Source organism: Crocuta crocuta, unplaced genomic scaffold, assembly GCF_008692635.1.
Source record: "Crocuta crocuta isolate KB4526 unplaced genomic scaffold, BGI_CrCroc_1.0 scaffold25, whole genome shotgun sequence".
In the NCBI taxonomy this organism is placed as follows: Eukaryota; Metazoa; Chordata; class Mammalia; order Carnivora; family Hyaenidae; genus Crocuta; species Crocuta crocuta.
The window spans coordinates 15,831,330-15,837,329 of NW_027532015.1; positions in this window are offsets into that span (position 1 = coordinate 15,831,330).

Below are 6,000 nucleotides of genomic sequence, written 5' to 3' on the forward strand. Positions count from 1 at the left end.
TTGCCTCATTAGATTATCACCATGGTGCTGAGGCTATAATTTCTGCATAATCTTGGTATTTTATTTCATGCGCAATCACCAGCAGCTGCTAGCCATGTTGAAGATCAAAACAATTATTGGAAATTCAAAATTTTACAATTCAATAGCTTTTGGCCACAAGGCTATACCACGACTCGTACAAAAGTTTGGATATGTGAATGAGGGAGGTTGGTTTCCAGGCCACAGAGTTCCTTTGATTATTTTACTTCCAGATTAACTGGTTTGAGTGTGGAGACATGAACATCTGGACAGATGCCCTGAACCTAGCATGGACTCATTTCCAAGCCTGTGTCGAGGCCAAAGACCCAGACTAGGAAGCTTCTTGGGCATGTGTGACAGCTGGAAATTTGCTAAGATTCTTGAAGTGTCAGAGTTGTCTGCATGTCATTTTTTCCATTCAGAAGTCCAGCCATTGCTTCATGGTTGTGAGGGTTAGGGAGGTCATGCTCTGTGCTCGTATCGTGGTGCATTCCGGGCATTTAAATTATTTAAAAATGTTCATCTGTGAGGTTTATGGTGCTGAGAGGAGCTGATTTATAATACGCCTACGAGAATGTGAAGCCCTCTGACCCACAGTACTATCACTTCATTAACATCCTCCTTCCCTTGGCTCAGGATTCTGCTGAGGGGTCCACTGGGGTTGGGGGCTCAGGAGAACATGTAATCAGCAGTAACACACTTCTCTTCTCACTAGGAGGGCTCACGATTTAGGAGGTAATTCCCCCTTTGCACTTGGCCTTCCTTGTTCCAAGTGTTCGACTCCCGTGGAGGCTCTGAGAGCTATTCCTGCCACCCTCACGATGTTTGTTCATGTGTTTGTTAAAAAATTGCCCACGTCCCTCTGTGATCCCTCAATTCATTCCCCCACGAAAGCTCTGAAGACTGCCACTATGCAGATGACCTGTCTGGACTGTACACAAATTCAGCTCCTCCAGGGGGACTCCCCAGATGGCCAACGTCCTTGTGCACAACTATGAAAAGTAACCCCTTGTGAGGTGCAGCGGGAGTTGTCATGAGGCAAACAAACACACCGGCACAGAGCCAGCGAGGCAAGGCTGTCCCATCTTGAGAAGTTTGAAAACTAGGCTGCATGTCCATGACTCCCCTCTGTCACTTACCCTCTAAGACGGCTTGTTTGGTGGTGAAGCATAACAGTTGAGGGCAAACAGGAATTGGTAGTCTAGGTCAGGTCCAAGACATGACACACCTAGAGAATCCAGAGCATGACATCAGTCCCATTCTGTAAGAGCACCCATCTCGCTGTGGGTTCTGTCAGTACAGAAGGAGCACCTGAGCCCTGGCAACAAAGCTGGAGAGGCCTAGAGATAATTTTCCAAACCTTTTGTCAAAAATTGTTTAGATCCTTCCTTCACTGAAGGAAACACTGGTTCGAAGTACCATTGCCATCCATTTCGGCTGGATTTCTTTCGAACAGATGGAGGGGTAGGAGTTATTTTCTAAACCATGGAACTCGTCTCTGGTTTGTGTAGGAGAAAAAAGGGTTAAATCCTCTGAGTAAAACATTGTCAATCACTAGTGACTGCCACCGAGTTGAAAAACAAGCTGCACCTGTACATGGGCAATTTAAGAGATTCTGGTCAGCTATTTTTCTCTGGTGCTTTGTTCTGCCAGCTGCCTCTGGGCTTTGGATGCAGGTGGAAGCTTGGACTTTGCTATCTATAAAAAAATTTAATGGTGAAGATCAACTTCCGCTTCACCTCCCCAGGGATCAAAGTTTTGGGGCTTTTTTTTTTCCCTTACCCTGAAAGACTAGTCGAGCAAAGCTCAGCTCAGACAATGGGTATGTTGTTGAGATGCCCATTCTCCCCCAGAAAAGTAGCAGGAGATCTTTTCATGGGTTATGACTTCTCTTCCCAGTTTGAAGGAAATAACGGAAACAGGGAGACGCATGCCTCCACAGGGTGAGGTCAAGCATCTGTTGAAAGGAGGGCTGGAGTTGACAGCTGAGGAGCCTCATTACTGCCACCGCATTTCCCGCCATCAGGAGCCTGATGGGGAGCTGGTGGACACAACGTGGAAGTGACAGGCTCTGTGTCTGGGGGCGGGAAGGCTGCTCTGACGTACATGCGGCCTGATCTCTGTGGAAGCAGGGTGTCACAAATCTAATATCCTGTCAGATTACCTGCCATCACACAATCAATGGCCAATAAAATGTGTAGGCAGAAAAGAAGCTTACGAATCAGAGACTCTGGACTAGCTACTACAAGAAACTCTGAGTCGCATGTCTCACCAATGACATGTTCTTGTTCTTGTATTCAACATTTATTGTGTACCAGGTGCCAGACACAGAATTAGTTATTGGACATGCGGTGGGTCTTATGGGCTGAACTGAGTCTCCCCAAAATTCATATGTTGAATCCTATTACCTAATACATTGGAATTTTGACTGTATTTGGAGATAGGGCCTTCAAAGAGGTAATTAAATTAAAATGAGGCTATTCAGGTGAGTGCTCATCCAATCTGACTCGTGTCTTCCTAACAAGAAGAAATTTGAACTCACGAAGAGACACCAGGTGTTTGTGCACGGAGGAAAGACCAAGGGCATCACGGCAAGAAGGCAGCTATCTACAGGCCAAGGAGAGAGGCCTCAGGAGGAACCAAATCTGAATATCCAGCCTCCAGAACTGTGAGAAAATAAATATCTGTTGTTTACGCCACCACCACTCTCCCCACCTGTGGTGTTTTGTTACGGCAGCCTGAGCCACCATGACAGCAGCAAACAAAGTCCTACACTCACCAAGCTTCCAACCTGTTGAAGAACCCACAGTCTCATGCTCATGTAAGCAAAGGAAAAAGGGAGGTGACCACGGGCACTTTTAAACATTGCCTAGACAACCAGGGTCAGTAAAAGCACCAGGACTAGGAATTCCAGCTAATATTTGGACAGATTTTGTTATGGCATATGTGGCCGTCACCCTTTATATTTGAATTAAGAGTTAAACAGTATTCCCACTCAGCTTCAACCTGTGGGGGCAAGAAGTCTTGCACTGATCATGCAGTGGGGGAGGGAGAAAGTCACATCTGATCTAAAAGATTCAATGCAAAAGAACTATGTGGCTAAATGCACATCACATGCAGACACATCCCAAATACGTGCTTCAGCATTACCAGTAGAAGCAAAGGAAATCTCTATATTTTTATGCTCATTACACAGTTGCTTATTTTCAATTGTTTTCTTGGAAGTTGTTAGTTATTTCTTTTAAACCTCACTGCCCCTTACTTATTGCCTCAAAGGAAGCATAACTTAAGATAAAAATACAGAAGTTGCTATCCGGAGTTCAACAGGTTAAAACAGAGCTGAAAATAGCTCCTAGGCATGTCACATGGTTGGCTGACTATTTAATCCTCTGATATGTAAGAGCAAGGGAAATGTTCTAGTCTGAATATCTACCAACTGTCCAAGAAGCTTTACTGTCCTCAGAAGTTTTGAGCGTGGTCACCAGGGGATTGAGTTCAGTATTCCCAAAGGAAAACACTAAGTTGTTTTGTGTTGTTTATCCAACAACTTTCTGTTGTACGGATAATATGCTCCTTGTGTGTTCAGATACTTTGATTCTGTCCAGATAGGCAAGAACCCCTGTTGTAAGAAATGGAAGTAGGTAAGGTCTCAAATAAAGGAAGAAGTCACAACTTACAACTGGGACAGCTGTCATAGCTCCACCACAGCCCTGAGGGAGGTGTGGAGACCCAGAACTGGAACCCAGAATGAGGATTAGGTGAAAAGGCCAGGTGCAGGTGACAAGTTAAAACCTCTTTCTTGATCTTAAGTACAATTGGCCAGGTAAAATTGGAGCCTCCCAATCAAATCTGAATTTTAGATAAACAACAGATTGGTTTTAGTTATAAATACACCTCATGCAACATTTGGAACATGCAATATTTGGGATATACTTATACTAAAAAAAAATCTTTGTTATGTATACAAAATGCAAATTTAACTGGGCATCCTGTATTTTTATTTGCTAGATCTGATCATGAGATCTTAATGGCAGACACCAGCTTCGTTGTGGAAGGGAAGTAGATTTGTTCCCTGTTCATGGTGATGGGCCTAGGGCTGAGTCATGTTGTCTGCCAAATTGTACCCATCTTTTGGGGTTAGACCTGAACAATTTCTCTTCATGGTATGTGGTACCAGAGCTCACAGGTCTAAAAAGATCAGAAAACCATACAGCGTAAACCTTACCCTTAACCTTGTTGAGCTCCTTGGCATATCTGTCTTTTTTTACTTCCTTAGTATTTAATGAAGTCTTCTAGAATTCCAAGCTGTCTCAGCTGTTAAGGGGACAAACCTAAGGAAAGTATTTGGAGCCACACTATGGTAGAAGGATTAAAAACAAATCCCAGTCCCCCAGGGGACGGCAAGTGCTGCGTATCAAGGAGATACAATTGGAGCCACTGGGCCAGCTCCCCGTCCGCACCTGGGAAGACTTGTTTCATAGAGGGAAGCAAAGGCTTCCCCAAGTATGAAGAAATCACACAGAATGCAAAGGCTCCCTGGTTCTGTTGTGGCTGCTTCTTCCATCTTCAGGCAAGGGATTTCTTAATCTGTCAACTGACATTTCTAGAGAAACCAGCACGTGCCAAGCACTGTGTCAGTCTGGGGATTTAACAGCCCCAGGCATCGCCTGCACCTCAGAGTGCCTCCATCTTATGGGGATTCCCACGCTGCTCTTAGACAGCCCTGAGCCTAGACCTTGTGGTCCAGTCCGCCATCTATTACCCCATCGAACCCACTCTGTTCCAACCTACTCCCCTTCAGTATGGGGAGACAAGGGGTGCATTACAGATGCTCCTATTGTTCTTGGGTTCCTACAGATGCTCCTATTGTTCTTCATAATTCACATAAGCCTGGGGTTGATTGCTTTGATTCCAGCTTGTTCACACACAGAGCAGCTCAGCCAGCCCCTCACCCTATGACTATCTGGTTGGTTCCCACATTCTCGTGGGTTCTAGGTATATTTGAGTTGAAGAACCATGTCCAGGGTAGCTCCCACTCCCTGTCACTATCACATTGCCTAATCTCATGGTCCTCACTTCACATATTACTATCTGGTATTATTTCCTCTGTGTGTGTATGTGTGTGTGTGTGTGTGTGTGTGTGTGTGTGTGTATATGTTTATTATCTCTTCCTAAATTAGAATTAAAACATGGAGGAAGTGAATTCATCTTTCATTTACCGTTGGACCTCCAAAGGCATTGGACAATACATGACTCATAGGCACTTAACAACTACTTAATGGATGAGAATCTAAATGAATGAAGGAACAACCAAATTGCCTATTCCAAGCAACCTGTGACACAAATAGGGTGGATCTCATGCACTGAAACATGGCTGCACTTGGAAGATGTTAACTTCCAGGATGATGAGGACGTGCTCTGTTTTCTCATGGGCATATCTGGCACTGTATTAGTCTTCCTTATTGAGATTAGAGGCACCAGCTGGGCACCAACACTAGGGTCTGGGAATCAGCCTAGTCCCCTTCTTTCCTTTTTTCCTCCCTCTACCTTAAAATTATAACCCAGTGCTGTTTCTTCTACTCAGTCATGAGAACCTGGCAAACTGCCTCTCTATCTCCATCCCCTTGGATAAGTGTATTAGCCAAGGTTCTCCAGAGAAACAGAACTAATAAGATCAAGAGGATGTATCTGTATATATGTAAGCCTGCCTCTCTTGCCCTCCCAAGATTCTTGAGAGAATCCAATTCCCTACATTCTGTCCCTTTCTAGTTGAAATACCTAGAAAGGCCACCACCATCACCTCATTTTATTGACATATAATTGGCATGTAGCACTGTATAAGTGTAAATCATACAGCATAATTAATTGACTTATATATATTATGAAAGAAAGAATGAAAGAAAAAGAAAAGAAAGGAAGGAAGAAAAAGAAAGAGAGAGAGAGAAAGAAATAAAGGCAGAAAGAAAAAGAGAGAGAGAGAGA